This window comes from Macaca thibetana, chromosome 20 (genome assembly GCF_024542745.1).
Source record: "Macaca thibetana thibetana isolate TM-01 chromosome 20, ASM2454274v1, whole genome shotgun sequence".
Taxonomy (NCBI): Eukaryota; Metazoa; Chordata; class Mammalia; order Primates; family Cercopithecidae; genus Macaca; species Macaca thibetana.
The window spans coordinates 63,234,334-63,260,236 of record NC_065597.1 but is presented as its reverse complement, the minus strand read 5'-3'; the positions used below and the strand labels follow the sequence as shown (position 1 = coordinate 63,260,236).

Genomic DNA, 25,903 nt, shown 5'->3' with positions numbered 1-25,903 from the left:
TCTTAGGCAGCCACCTTTCTGATGACAAAGATGATCGGCTGCCTCAGGCTTCCATTGTATCCGCTAGGCGCCTCAGGCAGAAAGAGCAAATTGCTTTCCCAGTAGTTTCCGTCTCAGCACTGATGCTCAGTGGCCTAGCTTGAGTCTCCTGCCTGTCCCAGGACGAATCACAGTGACTGTGATTGGCCAGGTCATTGGTTCAGCCCTGGATGGAGGGGTAGATAATTTCTGTCCACTCTCAGACAAGAAGGTTGATTCCCTAAGGAAAGGCTGTAGCACTGTTACCAGGATAAAAGGAAATGGGTAGTGAACAGGCAAAATATCAAGGGGAGACAGCCTGTGGGGAGAAGGGAAAGAGAGACTGGGGAAGCATGAAAACTGAGGTGCCACCAGATTTGAGTCTTGAGGGAGAAGCAGCATTCAGCTGTTGAATGAGATGGATGAATTTCAGGCAGAGGAAACAGCACTTCTGAGAGCCAAGTTTATGGAACAGCGCAACTTCGTCTAGCCCCATGAGGCCCACTGAGAAGTCAGCATGTCCCACTAGCAGCAGGTACACGTGGCAGAGCATCTGCCCGTTAGCAGGTGAGGCAGAACAGCCAGGCAGGGCCAGTTACCTTGTATGCTTAGCTAAGGAGTTTGGACTTTTATTCGGAAAGCAAAAAAAGTGGCATGGTTTTTAAAACGGTTTTGTATTTAAAAAAAAAAAATGCTTGCTTGGGAAGCAGTGTAGGGGATGACCAGTAGCAGGAGACACTGGGCTAGTTAATACAGAGAGGGCTGCGTGCATATCAAGGGGACACCATTTATTCATCCATTCTACACATCTTTCATGAGCACCTACTATGTGCCAGCCACTGAAAATACAGTGGGGGAATTAAACAGTTAAGGGCCCTGTTTGCATAGGCTTACAATTTTTGAGTGGGAAGGAGAACAGATAATGCACACATAAACAAACACGTAGGTAGTCTCTAGTCATCTCTGAATAGCACAAAAGAGATTCAACTCTGCAGCTGTCTCTAAGTCAGGTCATAGGAGGCTTTAACTTATAAACCAAACAGTGTAGAATTTCTTCAATTTGCAAATTAAAAAATGTTTTGGCCACTGTTGCCAACTAAAGTAAAATTACTCAGTTCTGCTTGAAAGATGAGGCTGTAAGTAGAGAGGTGGTAGGTTTTTCAGAAGCTGGGAGTGAACTATCATCTAGGTTTGATCTGCTACTTGATAGCAGAAGGGGCTTTGCATGCTGGGTAATGGAGCCATAGCTCCTTTTGGACAGCTGCAGAAATCTTTTAAGGGGGCTGGAAAAATGAGCCACCCAGGCAGACTTGGCATTCTGCTTAAATCTCGTTTCCACCATTCATCCCTTCCCCTTATGCCCTCCACTCGTTCCCTCCTCCTGCAGTGGGGAATCATGGCAGAAGGCACAAGTTAGAGTTCTATACAGGCATTCTTCAAACTGGAACAACCAATAAAAGATGGGTTCGCTCTCTGGGGCATTTCCCTCAGCAATACCGTTGATGACCAGGCAGGTCTGGAGAGCTATACATCGTCTTTTACGTTGTTTTGGAGACTCTCGCAGATGCCCCCAATGCACTGATTCTGGAAGTAATTGAACATCATTGTTGTTCGTTTTGTGGTGGGTTAGGCTTCACTGCTAAGTTCCAGGTGACTGACGGAGGTGCCAGTAATGCCAGCACCCAAGCAGGGCAAGACATAGCTGCATCTTTTCCAGATTCGCAAGTCAAGTGGTAAAATGACGGCCTCTCTAGGGGATCCTCCTTTAGTCGGTATTTAGGCCACATAGCTCTCCACTGGTCAGCACCAAGGACAGGTCCACCGCAGCTGTCATTTGCCTGATGGTTTCCCACTCTGGGTGTGATCTGAATCACTGGGGTTTAAGCATATTCACATGATCAGACCACACCCCAGACCTGGTGAATTAGAATCTCTGCAGTGAAGCCCCACAATCTGCATCTATTTCCTTCTTTATTTATTTACAGATGGGATCTCACTCTCACCCAGGCTGGAGTTCGGTGGCACAATCACAGCTCTCTTGCAGCCTTGACCTCCCTGTGCTCAGGCGATTCTCCCGACTCAGCCTCCTGAGTAGCTGGGACCACAGGCGTGCACCACCATGCCTGGCTATTTTTTTTTTTTTTTTTTTTTTGTAGAGACAGGGCTTTGCTATGTTGCCCAGGCTGGTCTCAAACTCCTGGGCTCAAGGGATCTACCTGCCTCGGTCTTGCACAGTGCTAGGATTACAGGTATGAGCCATTGTGCCCAGCCTGCATTTATTTTAATTTTAAACTTTTTAGAGATAGGATCTTGCTCTGTCACCCAGGTTGGAGTACAGTGGCATGATCATAGCACACTGCAGCCTCAAACTCCTGGGCTTAAGGGATCCCCCTGCCTCAGCCTCCTGAGCAGCTGGGACTACAGGCACATGCCACTACACCCAGCTAATTTTTTGTTTTTTAATTTATGCAGAGACAAGACCTGGCTGTGTTGTACAGGCTGGTCTTGAATTCCTGGACTCAATCAAACCTCGTGCCTCAGTCTACCAAAGTGCTAGGATTATAGTCATGAGCCACTGCTCCTGGCCCTGCATTTGTGAAAGGTCCTTAGATAATGCTGATGGAGCTTGCCTGCAGACCAGTGGCTGAGGATCACCCAGGAGGAGGGAATAACTGGCCCCAGGTACACGGTGAGGTACGTAGGTGCTCGGAAAGCCAGGGCTGGGACTTCTGACAGGAGTCCACTTTTCTGTAACCTTCACTGGCTCCTTTTGCTGTCAACCTCATGCCGTCATGTGGATGAGCAAAGAACACAGTGGTGAACATTTTCATGCATTGGTGCCAGACTTTCCAGCCAAAATGTGGCTTGAGTTGAACAGTATCAAATAAGACCTCAAAGAATGATTCTAAAATTTTATCGCGTGTCTATTCTTTCTCAATATCTTACAACTTAAAATGTGATCTGTTTACCAGTGACCTCAGACTCATCCAAGAGCTTATTGGATGTGCAGATTTCAGGCCTCATCGCAGACCTGCTGAATGAGAATCTGCACATTAACAGGCCCCCAGGTGGGTTGCATAAACAAGCAAGTTTGAGAAGCACCGTTCTGTGTCATTGTTGTGGTTGCTATTGGAAGACTGGACCCTTCCAATGAGACCCTTTTCTGTCTCCTTCCTCCCCGCCTCACCTTGGCCCCCTCGGTGGAGAGCAACTGTTGCTCACTTGTCTGCTTGTCAGGCTTTGAGCTACGCCTGTTGTGGGCAGAGTGACTGTGTGTTCTGTTGGCCTGTCGGGGTGTGGCTATATGCTGTGTTGCTCTCTCAGGATGAAACAGGAAGCTCCCAGCTGCAGGCAAGTCTCAAGCCTCTCACCGCTTCCACCTCTTCTTGTGGGCTCTTCATTCAGATTGTTCAATTATAACCCCAGCACTTTGGGAGGTCAAGACAAGAGGATTGGTAGAGGCTAAGAGTTCAAAACCAGCCTGGGCAACAGAGTGACACCCCAACCCTACAAAAACATTAAAAATACAAAAATTGCAGCCTTGACCTCCCTGTGCTCAGGTGATTCTCCCAACTCAGCCTCCTGAGTCGCTGGGACCACAGGCATGTACCACCATGCCTGGCTACAGGTGGTGTGCCCCTGTAACTTCAGCTACTTAGAAGGCTGAGGCAGGAGGATTGCTTGAGATCAGGAGTTCAAGGTTTCAGTGAGCTAGGGTCGCACCACTACACTCCAGCCTGGGTGACAGAGTGAAACCCTGTCTCTTTAAAAACAAACAAATTATGTTTAAGACAGTGGTAGGCCAGGCGCGGTGCCTCACACCTGTAATCCCAGCACTTTGGGAGGCTGAGGCGGGTGGATCACCTGAGGTCAGGAGTTCAAGACCAGCCTGGCCAACATGATGAAACCTCATCTCTACTAAAATACAAAATTTAGCTGAGCATGGTGACACATGCCTGTAGTCCCAGCTACTTGGGAGGCTGAGGCAGGAGAATCGCTTGAACTCGAGAGGTGGCGGTTCCAGTGGGCCGAGATCTATCACTGTACTACTCCAGCCTGGGCGACAGAGCGAGACACTGTCTCAAAAAAAAAAAAAAAAAAGAAAGGCAGTGGTAAAAGATCTACATGGTTCCTGCCCTCATGGAATTTTCAGCCTAGCAGAGAATTTTACGGGTTTGTTTGTTTACTTATTAAGCAAATAACATGAGTTAGTCCCAGGGTCAGTTAGGGACCTTCACACTGAGATGTGGAGGCTGTGATCCAGTTCAGCTAAGAAGCAACAGGCAGAGTGGGTACCAGGGGACGTGCAGGCCTGCACCAGCCCAACACTAGATACAGAGTCAAGGCCTTCTCTGTCTGACTCCTGCAGCTTTTCCTGCCACTGCAATAGAAAGGTTCTAGTTCTTGGTGAGAACACAGGACCTGCTTAGTGTCCAGGCTCAGGACCGCCTCTGAGCCGGGCAAGCAACATGGTCTGTCCAGATGTGCGAGGCTTGGAACCGAGGCTGCAACTCAAAATAGGGTTTGATGAGGTCTCCTTTGGGCATTTACTTCCCTTGGGACAGTGGTAGTGAGGGGCGGTGGAGGAGGGCGTGGGTTCTGGGGTCAGAGTACTTGGGTTTGAATCTTGACGCCAGTGTAGACCAGCCTGTCACCTTACTGTGCCTCAGTGTGTCTTCACTGAGGTTCAGAGTGGCCCGCTGTGGGGCTCAGCCCGATCTTCTAGCCCATGAATTCTTGTCCTGGGGTCTGAGGAAGAAATTCAAGTGATCAGTGGAAAAGATTTACACTTTTATTCTCACTACCCTCTACGTGAAGCATGGACTTTAAATGTGAACTTAGATGACAAATTCTAATAGCAGTAATGGTGCCTCCTTCTTTGTCCCCAATAGAAAGCAATCACATGTATTTTCGTATCACATTGCAGTTGCTGCGGTGTTTGCAGCCATCGTTAAAGCTCATGGTTAAGGGTCACTACTTGAGAATTACAGGAGCGATTAGAGCTGCCAGTAGATCTTGTTATTGAATGCATCTGCAAAGAAGCACTCACATTGTTGCATCACAGTTCTGATACCTGTATTTAAGAGTATGTGCTTTTCTGCCTTTTTCCCCTAATCCTGTGTGTCTTATTTTGTCAACTTAAAAACATCATTCTGACAAGCAGCTAGTGGGCTCCACCACTGCCACAGAGAGGACCCTCCCATCCACCACCCCCACCCCCAGGGTTGCCTCAACTGTACACCCCCCTGCCCCTACCCTGCTGGGTGCTGCCACCCACCACTGCTGCTCTGAGCTGCCTCACTCCTTCCAGTTCCTCCTCCTGTTCCTTCCCTGCTAAGTTCCTTTTTTTGAAGCAGGTGCTGGATAAATAATTAATAGGGTGGGAAGACTGTGGAGAGAATAACATCGCTCGTGTTTATTTTTAAGCAGCTGCTCCAGGTGCAGTCTAGGTGGGGGAAGCGGTTGAGGGGAGGCTGCTGCTGAGTGGTGGGAAGATGCTTTGCAGATAAGCCCATGCACTGAGAAGTCAGGGTGTTGAGGGGCAGGATGGGGCTCCAGAATGGGAAGCCCAGGGAAGGAAGGTCTGTGACCAGAACAATAAGTGGGAGATGCCCAGGAAGTGTCAACATTTCAGTGAGAAGCTGAGGAAAACTCCTTCTAGACTAGCAAAGGCATGAGAGGAATTTGATTTCTGTGATTGAAAAGAGCCAGAGATGGTGCAGCTTCAGGTAAAGCTGGCTACAGGGCTGGAGCGATCTCAGCAGAACGGGGCCTCCTCTTCATTCTTTCCCTCCTTCCTTCTCTCTCCTTTTTTTCTGTGTAAGATTCATTGTCAGAGAGGCTTTCTTCAAGCTAGAACCTCTGGCAGGCCCAGACTTATCCTGGCAGTACTCGCTGAGAAAGAGAGCTTTTTCTTTCTAATAGTCCCAGAAAAGTCCTAGGATTAGATTCCATTTGTTCTGTTTGTCTGAGTCATGTGTCCATTCTTTTTTATTTTAAACAGCTTTATTGAGATATAATTCACATACCATACAATTTAACCATTTAAAATGCACAATTCAGTGGCTCTTGGTGTATTCAGAGTTGTGCAACCATCACCCCAAGTTTTAGAATATTTTTATCACCGCCAGAAGAAACCCTGTACCACTTGGCAGTCACCACATCCTCTCCTGCCAAACCCCGGACCTCAACCCCTAGCAACCACTCATCTGTTTTCTGCATCTGTGGATCTGCCTATTCTGAACATTTCCTATCAATGGAATAGTATAATACGTAGTCTTTCCCGAGTGGCTTCTTAGTATAGTATTTTCAAGGTTCAGTCCTGTTGTAGCATATAACAGAATTTCATTCCTTTTTTAAAAGATATAATTCATGTACCAGGTAATTCACCCCTTTAAAGTCTCAAATTCAGTGGCTTTTACTATATTTCCAGAATCGTGCAGTTATCACTAGGAGCAATTTTAGAATGTTTTCATCACCCAGAAAGAAACTCTGTATCCATACACAGCCTCTCCCCATTTCTCCCCAGCCCCCAGCCCTAGGCAACCTCTCACTTGCTTTCCGTATCTCTAGGATTGCTTGTTCTGGAAATGTTATATCAGTGGAATCATGCACTATGAAGTCTTTTGTGAGTCACAGAAGGATCGTGTTCTCAAGGTTTGTCTGTGTCATGGCGTGTATCGGTGCAGTAACCCCCCTCATCCAAGGTTTTACCTTCTGCAGTTTCAGTTACCCACAGTACAGTACAGTCAGATATTTTGAGAGACCACATTCACATTACTTTTATTGTAGTATATAACTCTTCTGTTTGATTATTGTTGTTAATCTCTTACAGTGCCTTATTTAGAAGTTAAACTTTGTCATAAGTATGTATGTATAGGAGAAAACATAACATATATATATATAAGGTTTGGTGCTATCTGCAGTTTCAGACATCCCCTAGGGGTCTTGGAATGCATCCTGTGGATGAGTAGGACCGCTGTACTTCATTCCTTTTTCTCATCAAATATTTCATTGTGTGGCTATGCCATATTTTGCCTATTCATTCATCAGTTGGTAGACCAATTGGAGTTATTTCCATTTTTTGGCTTTTGTGAAGAATCCTAGGCCAGGCACAGTGGCTCATACTCCTGCGACCTTGGGAGGCCAAGGTAGGATGATCACTTGAGCTCAGGAATTTAAGACCAGCCTGGGCAACATAGTGAGACTCTGTCTCTACAAAAAATATAAAGGAAAAAACAAAGAGAGACTCCCACTCAATGTTTTCGGGTGGACAAATGTTTATCTTCTTTATTTCATTCCATCTAGGAGTGGAATCGCCAGGTCAGGTGGTATCTCAGTCTGTTCAGGCTGCTGTGACAAAATACCACAAACTGGGTGGTTTTTAAATAAAAGAAACTCGTTCTTTTGGAGGCTAGGAAGTCCAAGATCAAGGTGCTAGCATTTCGGTGTCTGGTGAGGGCCTGTTTGAAAAAAGACTATTGTTTCCACATTGAATTTTCTTGGCATCCTCGTGGAAAATCCATTGACTATAAATGTGAGAGTTTATCACAATTCTACAGTTTCAGTTCTTTTTCATTGATCTAAACATCTTTATGCCAGTTCCTTTTTAAAAAAAAAAATCCTATTTTGTATATTCGAGGTTTGCAACATGATGCTATAGGATATATAGAGATAGGAAAATGGTTACTCTAGTGAAGCAATTAGCATAGTAATCATTTCACATGGTTCCTTGATGACTGTGGCTTTGTACAGGTAGTAGCTTTTGGAATTGAAAAGTATGAGTCCTCCAGCTTTGTTCTTTTTCAACATTAGTTTGGCTTCTGTGGATTCCTTAGTTTTCATATGAATTTTTGGATCAGCTTATTGATTCTGGAAAAAAAAAAAAAAGGCAACTGGGGTTTTGATAAGGAATGATGTTGAATCTGCCAATCAATTTGAGGAGTATCACCATCTTCGTAATATTAAGTCTTCCCATCCATGACCATGGAATTTTTTCTATTTAGGCCTTCTTTAATTTCTTTTGATCATATTTTGTAGTTTTTCAGAGTACAAGTTTCAATTTTTGTTTGTTTGTTTGAGACAGAGTCTCACTCTGTCACCCAGGCTGGAGTGCAGTGGTATGATCTCGGCTTACTGCAACCTCCGCCTCCCAGGCTCAGGTGATTCTCATGCCTTGGCCTTCTGAGTAGCTGGGACTGCACATGTGTGCCACCACACCTGGCTAGTTTTTGTATTTTTAGTAGAGACGGAGTTACACCATGTTGACCAGGCTGGTCTCGAACTTCTAACCTCAGGTGATCCACCTGCCTCAGCCTCCCAAAGTCTGGGATTACAGGCGTGAGCCACCGGCGCCTGGTCAGTGTGTCCATTCTTGAGCCAATCACTATGTCCAGGGAGACAGAACACCCTAAAAAAAAAGCTGGGTTGAATCCTGTGCCTGCCCCTGCAACTGGAGGGAGGAGTAGTCTGTCCCCAACTACTTCGTCTGGAAATGAGAAGTGGGAGATGTTTGAAAGGATTATTCTAGTGCTCCTAACAGGGCCGTGAAGGGGATGTGTGCTGGACAGGCAAGAGTTAGAAGAAGAAAAGTTATCTATTATAAATTCTGACCACCTAAGCTTCATTAAAGGCACCTCACGTGATACGGAGGGAATAGAATCAGACTTGAAAAGGCTTTTGGCTATTTGATTGCCCAAAAGGAAAGAAATGAAAGATGAAAGAAATCACTGAGGTTTCCAGCATTTTATCTAGAGGTGATTTCTTAGAATCGTGTTCAGCAAAGGCAGCATATCAAGGGCTTAAGTCAGGCTTAAGAACGTCAACTATGGTCAGGGAATGGTGGTGAAGAAGACAGCTGAGGAGGTGGAATCTGTCTGCCCGGCCTGGAAAGGTTATTCTAACCACACTTTGCTCCCAACCTACCCACCAAATCCAGCTGAAACGTTCTCATCCTTCAAATCTCTTTCCTGAGGCTTGTCCGTAACAGTGTGTATCTGTTTTCTGATCATCAGTCATTTTTGCATTCGTTTGTCTGACAGAGCTCTGAACTGCAGAGCAAAGATCATGTCTTGTATGCTTACCTGCTGGTGGGGAAAATGATTGTACGGAACCTGTAGGTTATTGTGAGAATTAAATGGCCTGACGAAGATGATGATAGCTAAGGTGAGCTAAGTGCTTACTTTGTGTTAGGCACTGCAACTATTGTCATCATCCCTATTTCAGAGGCGATAAGACTGAAATGCTTTCTGAGGCCGTAGACCTGGTAAGTGGCAGAGTCAGGATTGAAATATAGAGGGTCTGACTCCCGGCCTAGGTTCTTTCCCATCACATCAAAGCACTTTGCACCGTGCCTGGCATTGAGCAAGCCCTCAGTAGATGCGAGCTGCTATTTATAGTCAGAGAAGGAGAAGCTTGACTCCTGTCTGGCATTGCTGGTATTTGTGTGCTAGCCCTGTGGTCCCAGATCTGGACAGTCAATGGCTAATGCAGAATCGCGTCCTCCCCAGTTCTGTTTTCCATACTTGTTGGAATTGAGCTAGCTGCTGTAACAGATTGCAATGCCGGACTCTGTTTCTTGTTGATGTTATTGTTTAGATGCTTGTGGTTGATGAGTGGCTTGTGTGTAGATCCCAGATCTTTCCATACTGAGCCTTCACCATCCCCTGGGGTAAGAGTTAACAACCTTTTTCTGCAAAGGGCCAGATACTAAGCTAAGAACCTGACTTGGGACATGTCTTGACTGCAGCTGGAATGATTCCTTTTTCGGCCCTGATTTATTTTTTACTTTCCTTCTTATGAGAAAACTCCAGAACCTTTGTCTAGGGTATGTAATGCTCTGACGTAGGACATTAAAATAACCCCTTTCCTTTCCCTCCCTCCCCTTATCCATTTGGTTTGCATTAAACTCAAAGGCCCTGACAGGTGGCGCTTCTGTGCCCTGCTGTCTCCTTTCTCCAGTTCCCAGCATGGCACCAGGCACATGGTCAAGGCCAAGTCAAGGGCTTTCAATTGAGTGGAGCTTTTGCAAATCTCTCCTGTGTCAACAAAGGGGCAAATGGGACAGCTGAGTAGCTGGGCCTGGAAGCCGTGTGAACCTGGGTTCAAATCCCAGCTCTGGTGCTAGTTAACATGGCCATGGGCAAGCTAATTCATCTCTGTGAGTTTCAGTGTTCTTACCTGTAAACTGGAGGTACCGCTACCTTCTTGGGAAGAGTGTTTTTGAAGATGCCGTGTTTTGAATGGCGCCTGGTGGGCTGTGGCGGGTGGCTGTTCTGTCTGTAGCCGTTGCAGTCACAGGGAGGAGTCCAGAGAAGCCTCACCGTCACACATCCCCGGCCCTGCTCCGGAGGGCGAGCTGGGCCCCACCCTTCCCAGCATGTCTGGATTGTTTCTGTAGATAGGTGCTTGGCCTTCAGAAGCATGGACCGCTGTCACCTCTCAGTAGCACAGCTCGATGAACTGTAGCAGCGGGGCGGCAACAAGCTTGCAGACTGTTTTTGATGGCCTATTGATTTCTTTTTTCTGTTGGTTCTGGATGGCCTGCAGATATATTTTGTTTGATCTGTACCGTGATATTCAGGCATTTGAATTAGCTGCCAGCTGATCTGAGAAGGGAGAGATCTCGCCTAATGATCCAGATTTGCAGCTTCCCTTAAAAAGCAGACAGAGCTGGCCCTGTGAGCTCCTGCTCTCAAAGGGCTGTGGTCCACCAGAGCGTCCCTCCCGCTTCACCAGCGTTCCTGGCACCCTCTGTTCCTGCAGTTTATACCTTCAGCCTGGCCATTGCAGTATGGGATTGTCTTTGGGGTGTCTGATTCACTCCTGGTTTCTTTTATCTCCATCAGCTCCAGGGAGGGGTGCAAATGCCACGCCACCTTCTCTCTCCTGGCTGGCTTCGAAGGGTACTTGTTCCTCCCTAGCCATGTCCTACCCTGAAGGAGCTTTCTTGGGGACACACAATGGCCAAGCGGAGTGGAAAGAACATGGCCCTGGAGTCCCTTCACTGTGGGGTCCTGGCCATGATACTTACCTCCTTTGAGCCTCATCTGTGAAATGTTGTTCGGGTTGGAGATAGTGTCCATAAGTCCCTCTACTCAGTTCCTGGCATCCAACACACGTTGGCTGGTGCTAACATTTTGTCTCCATTATGGTCTCTCTGCCCACTGAGCCATTTCAGCCTGTGGTCTCTGCAGTGAAGAATTTATGCTAGTTGTAGAAGCTACAATTAACGCAGTTAGAGATGGTCCCACCTAATGCCACCACTGCTTCCATTAAAGTCTCTGAGAATCTCTAACCCAGACCCTGGGTGACCATCACACTTGGAATTGAGTGTGAAGGGATTCAGGGCATGGGGAGGGCATTCACTCGGTGATGGCAAGGGAAGGGCACCAGGCATGCCATCTCTCAGCCCAGCCAGCCCCTCAGATGTCCAGGGCCCACACCACCCAGGCAATTGCTTAGAGGGCTCGGGAGGCACGGGGAGCGGATCCCCAGGAAGACTGAAATGTAGAGTATCTGAGAGCACTGGGAATTCCTGGGTGGAATTCCACAGCTCAGTCTTGGCTTCTGGAATTATTGGCCTTGGGAGCTCTTTCAGGGCAGAACATGTCGGAACCCCATATCCTATCTTTGGGTCCCATGGAGGTAGGGGGGGGGTCCTGGCAGTAAACAGGTATGGACAAGAAAATATCTTTCCTTTTTGTTTTTTCTCTTTGGACCTCAGATACCAAAATGTGAGTGAAACCAAGTGTAGTGGCTTACACCTGTAATCCCAGCGCTTTGGGAGGCCAAGGTGGGAGGATTGCTTGAGCCCAGGAGTTTGAGACAATCTGAGCACCATAGTGGGAGCTTGCCTCTCAAAATCCATGAACGAATGAATAAATAGATCCACCCCTCCATTCTGCCACATGAGTGAATGCTGTTCCTAGCTCCTGGCATGCTGTCCTCACTGGTCACTCTAGAGCCCTGTATTTATCCCCTGTTGTCCCTGTTCTCCCTGCCACAGGCAGCTACTCCAGTAGCCTCAGCGTGTATCTGTAAATTTGTTTCCTTCCAGAATATGTTGGGTCATTGCATGTATTTTTCATTTCCTTCCGTGGCATTGTGCTTCGGTCCTCATTCTTTGGCTTGGTTCGCCTGGGGCCAGATTGCAGCTGCAGCCATGTGGCTGTGCATACCTGCACTCTGCCTCTGGGACTGTTGATTCCATTTTTGGAGTGTGCATTGGCAGCATCTCCTTTGATGCAGCCCATACGGCCCAGGACAAGGATTCCTCTGGGAGAGATCCTCCAGGTGGAATTACAGGGTTATGTATTCTACTGTGTCTAATTTGACCAAATATTGATAGATTGCTCCAAAATATGGTAGTTTTACTGAGGGTTGTGTGCCTTGTGCTGAAGATGGATACAGGGATGAGGTGGACCCTGGAGGGCCTTGCAGCGGATGGGTGAGAGTCAGGGGTGTCTCAACAGATGAGGCCAAACTGCATAAGGAAGAGGCTGGCCACGGTGACTCAGGCCTACAAAACCAGCACTTTGGGAGGCTGAGATGGGTGGATCACTTGAGGTCAGGAGTTCGAGACCAGCCTGACCAACATGGTGAAACCCCGTCTCTACTAAAAAGACAAAAATTAGGCAGGCATTATGGCGCTGGCCTTTAGTCCCAGCTACTTGGGAGGCTGAGGCAGGAGAATCACTGGAACCTGGGAGGCAGAGGTTGCGGTCAGCCGAGATGGCACCACTGTACTCCAGCCTGGGCGGCAGAGTGAGACTCTGTCAAAAAAAAAAAAAAAAAAAAAAAGCAAGCATGAACTAGCCTTTTTCCTCCTCTCCTCCCCCATCCTCCAGCTGTCCAGCCTGCAGTCTGCCTTGGCTGCAAAGTCAAAATCAAAGAAAAAAATAGGCTTTAGCTGCAACAGAGCCCATAGCTTTCCTGCCATGGGAATCATTTGTTGTGTCCTGCCGAGGGCCCAGCCTGTGCCAAGCACCATGGAGGGTAGAAGAGTCATCGCAGGTGGGCTCCTGCCTGTCGGGAGACAGGCTGCCATATCCAGCCCTTCTTGAGCAAAAGCACTCCCCGACAGTCTCACTCTGTCACCCAGGATGGAATGCAGTGGTGCCATTTTGGCTCAATGCAACCTCTGCTTCCTGGGTTCAAGGCTGGGGTTCTGTTGAGACATAAAGATGAGTTTTCATCCAACCACAAGTATTTCTCACTGGGCCAGGAGGTAAGTTTTTAGAACTCTGGTATTTTGGTTCACCCTATGTGAACTGCAGGACTAGGTCATTTTTTAATTTCTGTTTTTAGCAAAGCCGCAGGTCTCCTGTGGTCATGAATGCATGGGTCTTAAGAGGCAGGACAGCCTCATACTCCTGAGCTCAGGTGCAGAACTCAGGCAGACGTGGCTCTGAACTCAGCTGGGTCACCTTGGAGAAGCCACTGGATCTCTTGGAGCCTCAGTTTATTCATTTGCCAAATGGGTATATTACTATTTCCCAAAGCTGTTGCAGGGGTATGCTGAGACAATGGAAGCAAACACTTCACATCGCACTTGGCACGTAGGAAGCTGGTGATAATGGGCCTATTATTGTTAAGAGAAGCACGTGTGACAAGAGTGTAACTGGGCCTTCAGCTCCATGTGGAGCCCTTGTTCCTTTTCTGAAATAGAGACATGCTTTCCTTCCTGTGCTTGCAGTTAAGTTTTGATTTGGGCACATCCTCATTGTAGATGCAGGACCAGGTTTTATTTTCTGTTCTAACATTTAGCACAGTTTAATGATACCGTGTGAATGCCGTGGTGCAGTCTCCGAGCTCTTTCATGGGTATTCCCCTCTTGAGCTGCCCCAGGATTGGGGCTATGATCTGTCATGCCCCCTCCCCTGCAACTTTAGAGTAAGATCTCGAAAGCGATGGGGCTGAGCTCAAAGCCTCGGGCTCTCCCACAGCCTCCTATGGGAGTTAAGAACTTGGGAGTTTGTTGTAGGTGGGCCAAGAAACCACTGGACGGTGTTGGGAAGGGCAGAGGAAATGGTTGGGCCGCATAGAAGCGACTCGGTTCACAGTAGCTGTAAACAGTCACTGAGGGGTGTGCGCCTTGTGCTGGGTACTGAAGATAGATACAGTCATGAGGAGGACCCTGGAGGGCCTTGCAGCAGATGGGGAAGAGTCAGGGATGTTTCAACAGATGAGGAGGCAGCAACCAGCTACATCCCAGGGGAGGTAGGCAGGCATTTACGTTGGACCCTAAGATTAAGTTTGGGGTGTGAGCATCTCCTTAGTGGTGTGAGAGTGCCCAGGGAGTAGAGCTGTGCCAGGTGAGAGGGTGCAGCTGGAGAGGCAGGTGGGAGCTGGATGGTGAGGGCCCTCGCGTGCTGTGCAGGGAGCTTGAATCTCCCCATCACTGTTTACGTCCATCATGGAAGGCCCAGGGAATATATATATATAGACAGATGGTTTTTGTTTTTGAGACGGGGTCTCTCTGTTGCCCAGGCTGGAGTGCAGTGATGTGATCTCAGCTCACTGCAGCCTTGACCTCCCAGGCTCAAATGATCCTTCCGCCTCCCATGGGGTCATTCCGGAGTTTGCCATTGCTTCTTCCCTTGGCTGGCCCCTTCTCATCTGTGGGACTCACAAGCAGTACTGGAGGGAGGCGGGCATCCCATGGACATGAAGGTGGTTGATGGATTCTCTCTACCACGGGTGCCTGACGGAGGCTGGAGTATGTGCATGAACCATAGACCGTTCACGACTTTGGGGACAACTAGGTGCTGTTCACCTCTACTCACAGGGCCTCGCACAGAAGGGTAGTCAAAGAGATGTCTGCTTAGGTGGAGGACCGAATCTGATCCCATGGACTCAATCAATGTCCGGAGAGCGAAGGCGCGATGGCCTCTGCAGGGCGAGGCCTGTTTCCTCCCCTCCTCCCTCCTTCCCAGTCCGTCACAAAAGCACTTGCTTGGGACATGGTGGCAGTGCAGAGTTGCTGGGGTGAAGGAGTCGATAGGGCCTCGCTTCCCTCGTCCCCACAGAGGAGCAGTGTCCCTGGCCTCCAAGGCAGTGTGTCTGCAGAGGCTTATGGGAGGGGAGTCCCACCAAGGGTGCCTTTGACATGCGTCCCGCCCTGCGCGCCCCTTCCTCAGTTCTCTCCTCTCCTCTCTGACCCTGCCCTCCCTCATCCTCCCTTCCTCTGATCTCCTCTCCCCTCCCTCCCATACCTTTCTTCCCTCTCCCTTGCCCTGCCCTACTGTGCCTGCCTTTCTCCTAGCCTGCTTTGTTTTCTCCCCTCCTCTTCCCTCCCCTCCCCAGTGCTCCCTCACCTTCCCAGTGCTCCCGCCCTAGCCCTCCTGCCCTGCTCTCCTCTCCCTTTCTCTCCCTTCCCCTGCCTGCCCTGCCCTGAGCTGCTCTGCTCTCTTCTCCTCAGCCTTCCTTTGCCCTGCCCTGCTCTCCCCTCCCCTTCCCTCCCCCCTACTCACTTCTCTTCCCTCCTCCCCTCTCTTCTTCCCTGCCCTGCCTTCCTCTGCTGTCTCCTTCCCTTCCCTGCCCTTGCAAAACGCCTTCAGATAATGACCTCATCCCTCCCCTCTTCCGTCCATGCCTGGTACATTCCAGGCAGTGATCACCTAGAAAAAGGCCTGGTGAACAAGCTGCAGGACGTGTTCCAGCCCCTCAGCCAGGCCCCTACCTCGCTGGTTGGCCCAGATAGGACCCTCAGGACCTTCCTCATGAATATTTGGGGCCAAGTCCCATTGTAAACATTAGAACAGTTTTCTTTTCGAAATCTGTAATTGTATTATTTTCCCCAAGTTAATCAGGGGAGGCCACTTCGTGAAGCTTTACTAAGAGCACCCAGTCAGCAGCTGATAAAAGGAGCTCCGTGATGTTTGGGAAGCCACTGCTGTGAGGGTCACCATGCCCGACTATTTGTTTCTCTCAGATGTCTCTGTCGAGAGTTTTTAAAGTGGCAATAACAGGATTTTCTCTCGTCAGCTTCCCAATTAGCAACTGTGCAATGGACTCCCCAGAAACAACTGCTCGGGCCTGGGTGCTGGGAGCCCAGGCGCCCCCCGTTATAAAGCAGAGTTCACAGGTTGGCATGGATTTGCCGTGGATTGCGGCTCGCTCCCTGCATCCCAGGGTAGCAGAATTGGGTCTTTGGTTTAGATGAGCTCCACTCCTCCCAGCTGGCTAATGCTTGAAGGAAGAAAGGCAGATTTTCAATGCTCCGGGGATAAAACAGAGTGGTTTTTAAAAATTGAAGCCTCAGAGCTGTTTTCAGTCTCAGGAATAGCTGATTCTCACTCTGGCTTAAAATGCTTGTCACTCCTTGGATAGAGTCCAGATTCTCTCATGTGGCTTCCCAGGGCTGCCTCAGCTCCCCGTACCCCAGGCCCCTCTGCTTCTGAATCTTGTGGTCCCTCTAAGCTACTGTCTTTGGCATCTTCAGGCTCCTCCCTGCCCTGGAGCCACCTTTCTCTCCCACTGTCTTAGAGCAGAGTGGATATAAGGGCACTGGCTCTGGAATCAGGCCTCTTGGGGCCAATTCTTGTCTCCACCCACCCACTCAAGGAGTTGTGGACCTGGGCGCCTCTGAGTGTCAGCTTCCTTCTTCTGAAATGGGAACATGAAAAAGCCCCTCTCTTGGCCGGGCGCGGTGGCTCACATCTGTCATTCCAGCACTTTGGGAGGCCAAGACGGGCGGATCACTTGAGGCCAGGAGTTCGAAACCAGCCTGGCCAACATGGTGAAACCCCGTCTCTAGTAAAAATAGAAAGATTAGCTGGGGGTGGTGGCATGCGCCTGTAATCCCTCCTACTCAGGAGGCTAAGGCAGGAGAATCACTTGAACTGGGGAGGCGGAGGTTGCAGTGAGCCGAGATTGTGCCACTGCACTCCAGCCTGGGCAACAGAGTAAAACTACAAAAAAAAAAAAAAAAGAAAAAAGAAAAAAGAAGAAAAGAAAAGAAAGCCATCTCTCAATGGGTTGCTGAGGATAAATGAAATGATGTGTAAGCATAGATGTGCCTAGCCCAGTGCCTGGCAGAGAAAGCACTCGAAAAATGTTGCTAGTAACAGCTCCTCCTGCTGCTGCTACTAATAATGACGGCAGTCATTATTATGTCCCACAGCCCTTTGGGAGGGCTCCCTGACCCCCATTCAGATCAGGCACCTCACACCATTCTCCCCCACGGGAGAAGAGAAGGGCTACCTTGTGTAGCCCTTCATCAGGCGTGTGTCGTCGCTTTGTCACACTGTTTTGTAATGATCGCTTTGGATGTCTTTTCCAACTGACTGTAAGTTCCACGAAGGCAGGATCCACAGGTCTCATTGGTCTTTTTATTGGAAGTGTCTGGCTCACAGTAGACCCCCAAAGAATGCATGCTGAATGAATCAACACATGAATATATGTGACTGGATAGCTAAATGAGCAAATGAATTATTGCAACACATCAGCAAGTCACTCCTGAAATAGATCAGTGAGCTCTGAAATAGAACTCAAACCCATTCACTTCTCCTTGCCTCCCCGGCTGCCAGCGTGTCCTGCCTGGCTGGCTGCATCCTTGCCGGCCTCTCTGCTTTCTGCATTGCTTCCTTTGAATCTTCAGGTCTCGTCTCCGAAGCCACCTCCTCCCAGGTGCCTTCCTGTCCTAGCCACCCAAGCCAAGTCCATCTCTGTCCCAGCTCTCTTTATGATGTGTTCACGTATCTGCTTGTTGGCTCTACTGGATCTAAGCTCCGGAGGGCAGGGGCCACATCTGTTTGCCAGTACGTTCCTTCAAGGCACAGTACCTTGGACACACACAGGCATGCAGCAGAGAGTCACTGAGTTAGCCATGCAAAAGCTAGCACAGTTAATGCGGGTGCCAGTAACCAGCATGGGCGTAAATCTGTAAGTCGATGGCACACCACGAGTTAACTTCTCATTCATGTCACGGTCCACTGTAGATCAGGCGGCCCCTCCTTTCTCCACGTGTGGGCTACACACTCCCAGAGGAAGGGGAAGGGGAAGCGGAGGAGGAGAGAATCGCAGGGAGTTTCCTTTTTTCGGCTAGGCCTGGACGTGGCCTGCCCCAACTCCCATTACCTTACATTAACCAGAAGTCAGCCTATGGCTCTCGTCTAATTGCAAGGCATGCTAGGAAGCCCGGTCTTTGTGCCCAGAAAGAAGAAATGTAGTTGGTGAGCCAGGCTCATCAGAATGGGTGCGAGACCAGGCGTGGTGGCTCACACCTGTGATCCCAGCACTCTAGGAGGCTGAGGAGGGAGGATTGCTTAAGCCCAAGAGTTCAAGACCAGCCTGGGCAATATAGCGAGACCCCATCTCTACAAAAACTTTAAAAATTAGCCAGACATGGTGGTGTGCACCTGTAGCCCCAGCTACTCTAGAGGCTGAGGCAGGAGAATTGCTGGAGCTCTAGAGGTCAGGGCTGCAGTGAGCCATGATTGTACCACTGCACTTCAGTCTTGGCAACAGAGAGATACCCTGTCTCAGAAAAAAAAAAAAAAAGTGCAGGATGGAATCTCATAGCCAGGAGGCCTTGTTGCTGGGGTCCTTGGTAGTCTCATCGATATTCTAGAATTCTCTAGCCAGTGACAAGTTACAAGATCAGCTGACTCCAAAGCAGGTATCTCTTAAGGGAGCTGAGCTGCCTGCTACTCCCGATAGACCAGACCTTTTTATTTTACAAAATACCTTGATGTTCCTTGATAAAAAGAAAAAGAACTTTGGAAATGCAGAATCACCTCTGTCTGTCCCATAGCTCACATGAGGTGCGGCTCCCAAGGAAGGGCCTGCTGGGGAGCGGGACACGCATTGCAAAGACACACTTGTCAGAAACGAGCCAGGAAACAAAATTCGGGGAAATACAGGGGGCGGGGCCTGAGCATTGGTTCCAGGAGCCTCGTCGTCTTGTTCACAGCATTCCATCGTTTTAAAAATAGCTATTCTTCATTTGATGATATCTTTATCTTCTTGAAGCTCAAAATAAAATTAACCTTTTTTGGAGGGAAGAAAAATACTCCTATGAAAATCGTCTTGAGTGTTCTTTTTGAAAGCGAGGCCCAACTCCCAGTGCCGTGTATGAATAGCTCTCAGGCATCATTGACGATGGTGTTACGATAGGAATGCCGCAGAGTGACAGCAGGGCCACGGGCGGCGAGGACTCATTAGGCAGCCCCCAGAGGAGTCTGGCAGGTTCCGTGCGCTGGGCTTGCCTCCAGTCCTGTGGCTTCTCATCTGAATTTTGGCTGCGGCCCCAGGAGCCCAACCAGAAAACTCACAGATCTCTCATGGCCCTTTAAGAGCTGGACACTCCTCAGGGGGTCAGGGCCCCTTCCCGGATGTCCCATCTCCTCCTGGGAGGTCCATGTGACAGAGGGGGCCTCTGAAGGCCTAGTTCCCCGCCTTCACTCACTTGCTCCCTGGTGTTCGGCTCTCTTTGGAACCAGGGAGCTGCCTTCCAGACCAGTCTGTCTACTCCACCACCAGGCGTCTTTGTTCTCTCTCTCTGGACTTTGGCAACACCCTCCAGGCCATTCTTCCTGTGGCCTGCCTGGCCTTCCCTGATTTTATCCCCAACAGGTATTTGTTCTTTCAACAAATGTGTATGGAGCCTCTTGGGATCTCCAGGAACTGTGTTAGGCTCCAGAGATAAAGGGATGAACCAGACAGATAAGGTCCCTGCCTTGGTGGAATTACCGTCTAGCAAGGGAGGTGGAGGAGCGAGCAAGAGGCCCACAGTGAAGGAATGAGACTATCCCAGGAAGCACCGAGTGCTTTGAAGAAGGGAGAACGAGGACTGGATCAGAGAGAGCCTGGGCCCCCTCCACTGGCATGTCCCGAGAGTTCTCTCAGAGGTGGTGGCACAGGAGCAAAGACCAAAATGGCAAGGCCTTCTGGGCCAGGGGGACATCCCAGACAGAGATGGGAGACATCAGGAGATTGTATGCTGGACATGAGAAGAAACTCTGGGCTGCTAACATATTACGGTGTTGGTGAGGGTCGGCGTGGGAGGCGTTGGGGAGAAGGTGACATGAAGAGAGGTTGGCAAGGCATGCTGGGGCCACATGGCAAGGTTCCCATAAGCCATGCTGGGAGTTTAGTCATGTGTCCTGGGAGATGGACGGAGTGCATGGGAGCCATTGAAGAATTCCAATAGCAAAGGGTCGTGATGGAGTTTTGAGAGCTCTCTCTGCCTAAGCTGCCTACAGCCTACTGTCCCCAAGCATTCCCTCTCAGTGTTTATCAGATCATCGACCTCCTGCTTCCCACCTCCCGCTGGCTTTGTTGCCTGGTCTCCGTGGCTCTGCACCGTCTTACTGCTGACACTGCAGTCTTACAGCTCTGGAGCTCCTAAACCCAGCCACGCGGGCTGCCTCCTGTTCCAGCAAGCCAAGCTCCTTCTGCCTGGGCGTTTCTTCTTTGCATTTGCTATTCTTTCCACTTGGCGTGCCCTTCCCCCACCCCCAGGGGAAGGGCACCTGATGGCCACATGTCTTTCCTCCAGGAGCTAAAGCACCGGCTTCCAAGGCTGCTTCCCCAGAGTGAAGCGGTCCCTCCAGCCCTCCTGCAAACATAGACACTCCTCCTTGCGAGCTTCCCTGAGCACCAGTGGGTTCCACTGCAGCACTTGCCCCAGCCTGTCCCCACCCCCTCCTGCACATTTCAACTCCTGGAGGAAGAGGATCCCAGCTAAACATCCGTGGATCATCAGCACCTGGCCTGATGGGCCATGTCGGCTACCAGGTGCTGAGCCTGGGTTATTACCAGTGGGGTAGGCGTACCCCATCGCTATCCTGCAGATGAGAAACACATTCCAAGGGATTTCCACGCATTCCCTCCGAGCCAGTAAATGGTACCGCAGGTCTCTGACAGTCCCAGGGAATGTCACTTATGATGTGAAGTAGATGCAGTATAGCCTCTGGGATGCATTTCTAGGGCCTTGGCTGGTCATACTGCCTGTGCAAGGGGTATAAACCAGGGCTTGCAAATGCACTGGATCACAGAGGCCACCAGGCAGGGGACCAGGCTGGGCAGAGTGACAGTGCTGTGTGGTCCGCTAATTAGGCACTCCTGGCTTAGCCCGTACCCACTGGCAGGGCTGCTCATTATTTAAAGGGAAGCCAGAAATCTGGGTTTTATGCAGAAATCTCCTAGTTTTAATGTTTCGAAACGTTACTCAGGCCATACAAAACATACCTGTGGGTCACATTTAGTCTGTGGACCTCCGTGAGCAGCTTGTGGTGAAAATGGTGGCACCATGTCCCCCAAAAGGTCAGAACCCAGGTGATCCCAGGGGGAATCCAGTCTGAACAGTGTTGCATTCAACCTCTTAAAGAATGGATAGATAAAGAGGTGCCCTGTAACTCCTCTTTTAAAATTCCAGAAGCAGCAGGCACTTGTGAAAACTGAGACGTGTAAACACGGGCTAGGTCTTAGATAGCACCAACGAGTCATCATTAATTTTGTTAGAGGTGATTATGCCGTTGCGTTTAAATGGGAAAATGTTGTTAATTTTTCAGAAATACACACCAAAGTATTTAGGAGTAAAATGTCATGACTATAATTTATCTTAAAACACCTTAGCGAGAACATAAAAATGATGACATAAATACGGAAAAGAGTTAAGACTTTTCAGACAAAGTATTGTGGGGATTCATTAAAATTTGCACTGCTTTTTGCCTTATTTAAATTTTTTCAGTGAGGCGTGATGGCTTACACCTGTAATCCCAGCACTTTGGGAGGCCGAGGCAGGTGGATCACCTGAGGTCAGGAGTTCGAGACCAGCCTGGCTGACATGGCGAAACCTGTCTCTATTAAAAATACAAAAATTAGCCAGGTATGGTGGAGCGTACCTGTAGTCCCAGCTACTTGGGAGGCTGAGGCAGGAGAATCTCTTGAACCAGGGATTGCACCACTGCACTCCAGCCTGGGTGACAGAGCGAGACCCTGTCCCCCCCCAAAAAAAAAAAAAAAAAAAAAACCATTCACAATATAAATGTAAGAAAACAAAACACAGTCACAGGCGAGAATATAGCCTTCCATGAATTATTCTTGGATCTTCCACACCTCTCAGGTCACCTTCTGCCGAGTCCTGTGCTGCAATTCAGGCCAAGGTGTCTGCACCTCTAGGGTCAGAGTGAGACCTGAGGGAAAAGTGCCCGGGGTGGAGAATGAGTCAGGCAGCCCTGCCTGCCGTTGCACCCGGGTGTCAGGCTTCCTCCTTTTCACAGGGCAAATGGCTTCTGCTAAAGCCAGCCTGGAAGTAGAATCTCAAAGAAGTGAACCTCGCTTTGGGGAAGCCTGGTGTAGAGGAACCCATGGGTTTTTCTTTGGAAGGCTGAAAGTTGTCTTCTGTACTGGGGGAGGCTGCCTGATGGAAGGGCCTGCTCAGCCACCTGCTAGTCTTGACCCTTTGTGCAAGTGCCTCACCTTTCTGAAATTCAGTGACCAGCCTTGGATGTGCTGTAGCGACACAGGGCAGGGGAAGTTCTGAGTACGGAGTGTGAGTGAAGATGTCACAGACGTCAGTGGATAAATAAAATGTGGTGTATGTACACCGTGGAATACTATCAGCCATAAAAAGGAACGAAATCATGTCTTTTGCAGCAACTTGGATGGGGCCAAAGGCCATGATTCTAAGTGAAGTAACTCAGGAATGGAAAACCGAATCCCGTGTGTTCTCACTTATAAATGGAGCTAAGCTACGGGCATGCAAATACATACAGAGTGATATAGTGGACTTTGGGGACTCAGGCGTGGGGGAGGTAGGGAAAGGGGTGAGGGATAAATGACCTCATATTTGAGTACAATGCACACTGCTCAGGTGAAGGGGGCGCTAGAGTTTCAGAATTCACCACTAAAGAACTCGTTCAAGGCCGGGTGCAGTAGCTTATGCCTGTAATCCCAGTACTTTGGGAGGCTGAGGTGGGCGGATCACTTGAAGTCAGGAGTTCGAGACCAGTCGTCACTACTAAAAATGCAAAAATTAGCCAGGCATGGCTATGTGTGTGCCTGTAATCCCAGCTACTTGGGAGGCTGAGGTAGGAGGATTGCTTGAACCTGGGAGGCGCAGGATGCAGTGAGCCGAGACTATGCCACTGCCCTCCACCCTGGGCGACAGAGTGAGACACAGTCTCAAACAAAAACAAAAACAAAACAAAAAAACTCATTCATGTAACCAGAAATCACCTGTACCCCCAAAAATTATTGAAATAAATCAGATTTTCAAAAAATTCCAGTTGCTGCCATATTGGATGTTCTTAGAGCAGAACCTGGCTTAGGTTTCCAGGGAGCTGCTATTGTGAGGGGTGAGCACTTGGAAGGGACTTGGGATTCCTCCATGGGCCTCTGAGACCCGGGTAAGAGAGGCAGATCAGACTCATGGATGGAATTCTCTAACCTTCATTTTGGGGGTGGGAGGGTCACCTTCCTTGGGCTCTGTAGCAGCACCCCACATACAGCAGGAAGGACCATCTCTGATCGCTCCTCATTGCTTTAGTGTTTTGAGCATTTCCCTTCCAAAAAAAAAAAGAAAAACCTTCACAAGTTCTTTCAGGGGTGATGAGCTCATTTCTTGTCTTCCTGTGGTAGAGTCTCCCAAGCTGCCTCGAGGGTTTCTTGTGCAGTTGAAAAACTAGGCTTCATGAGCTCCATTGGGCGCTAACCTGGCATGTTAACCACCTTCCAAGGAAAAGCATCTCATTGTTTAATGGTGGGTTGAAACTTGCCTTCCAAGGAGCAGAACCAGCATTCAGACTGGGTGAGCAGAGGCCCCAGCTTGGGTTGTAGGATCCTGGGACAACGTTGTCTAAATGTCTTCTCTCATTCGTACATAGCCCACCTCCTGCCAGGCTGTGAGATTGTAGCCACCAGCTGGACTGATGGTGACACTGGAGTGGCTCTCAGCAGTGTTTGAGAGCTGCCACCCCTCTGGAGAAAGGTCCCCCACTGAGGCCGCTCATCAGAGGTGGCTTTGGACGAGAAGACTTTGTTGTGACTTTGGAGTGGCCCTGAGGGACCCCTGCTGGCATAGATGCTCCACGGTTCCATCTCCCACCTGGTGCTCACAAGAGGCTTGCCAGAGAAAATATAAGGATGCCTAGTGAAATTGGAAGTTCACATAAACCAATAATTTTGTGGTATAAGTGTATCGCAAATAGTGCATGGAAAGGTTTCCTTGCATAGAACATAGTTTTTGCGGAAAAATTACTCATTATTTATTTGAAGTTCAAATTTCACTGGGTGCCGTGTATTCTCGTTTGCTAAATCTGCCAACCCTGGCTCAGAGGCGCCGCTTAAGAAAGACTCTTCTTGCCATGCTCGGGGCCTTGGCAGGGCTTTGTAGGGACTCTTCTCTTCTTTTTATTCTGATTTTGATTTTTAGAGTCAGTGATATGGTTTGGGTTTGTGTTCCTGCCCAAATCTCCTGTCAAATTGTAATCCGCAGTGTTGGAGGTGGGGCTGGGTGGGAGGTGATTGGATCATGGGGGTGGATTTCCTCCTTGTTGTTCTCATGACAGTGAGTTCTCATGAGATCTGGTTGTTTAAAAGTATGTGGCACCTCCCCCTTCCCTCTCTTCCTCCTGCTCCAGCCGCGTAAGACGTGCCTGCGTCCCCTTTGCCTTCCACCATGGTTGTAAGTTTCTGAGGCCTCCCCCACCATGTTTCCTGTACAGCCTGCGAAACCATGAGCCAGTTAAACCTCTTTTCTTTATAAATTACCCAGTAGGTAGTTCTTTATAGCAGTGTGAGAATGGACTAATACAGTCAGGGTCTAACTGTCTCCCAGGTTGGAGTGCAGTAGTGTGATCATAGCTCACTGTACACCCTACCTCTAGGACTTAAGCAATCCTCCTGCGGCAGCCACCCACGTAGCTGGGACTACAGGTGCACACCACCACGCCCGGCTACTTTTTTCAATGTTTTGTAGAGATTGGGCCTTGTTATGTTACCCAGGGTGGTCTTAAACTCCTGGGCTCAAGTGATCCTCTTGCCTCAACCTCCTAAGGTGCTGGGATTATAGGCATGAGCCGCCACACCTGGCCTGTGGGAACTCTTCACCGGGGACCAGGGCACGTGATGCTAGGCAGTTTTTCGAGGTGCTGACAGATTGTGACTGAGCCCCTGCCTTGGGCCAGCTCTGTGCCTGCACAGGGAGAGAAGAGACGAGTGCCACATCCGATCTATGGGCCTCCTGGGTGAGGTACCAAGGCCCACTGCAGACTGCAGTTTCCTGATCTGTTTCACGCAATCGTCATAGAACATTCCTCCTTGTGTTCTGTGAGGTTGGAAAGACCCCGTTCCTCCACTGCCTTCTGTTAGCTCTTTGTTTCTTCACCTTGCTTGGTCTTCAGTCCAGAAGGAGCATGATTGTCTCAGAGAAAGCCTTTCCCGGCCCTGACGCTCACTGCCCAGGGTGTCTTTGTTACAAGCCAGGGGCTATTAACACAGATGCACAAAGCAGGACTGGCTATGGAATGTGTGGGGCCCAGGCCAACGTGACAGTGTGGAGCCCCTGGTTCCAAATTAATGAGAATGTCAAGGTGGGCAGCAGCTCACCAGTGTGGACCCTCTGCGACAGCTGGGGTTGCACACCAAGCAAGCTGGCCCTGCCCACAAACACCAAGCAGACACGGGTGTGGTGGGGGCTGCACGATGAGTGAGGGGTTCTGGAGCACCGAGTCCCTGATCACTGAGTGGTGGAAACTGCTCAGACCTGGGAACCTGTGCCTGCCTTCTGGGGCCACGCTGCACAGCCCAGGCTGGTATGGACCTATGGGTGGGGCCATGCTACCATACGTCCTAGGTTTGTGTGTGTGTGTGTGTGTGAGAGATGGAGTTTCGCTCTTGTTACCCAGGCTGGAGTGCAATGGCGCCATCTTGGCTC

General features: G+C 49.4%; 1 protein-coding gene across 4 annotated transcripts in view; it reads left to right on the top strand.

The window, feature by feature from the left end:
- Positions 1-25,903, top strand: part of SNX29 (sorting nexin 29) — a 586,208-nt gene that overhangs the window by 512,155 nt on the left and 48,150 nt on the right. The gene's annotated exons all lie outside the window — the stretch shown is intronic.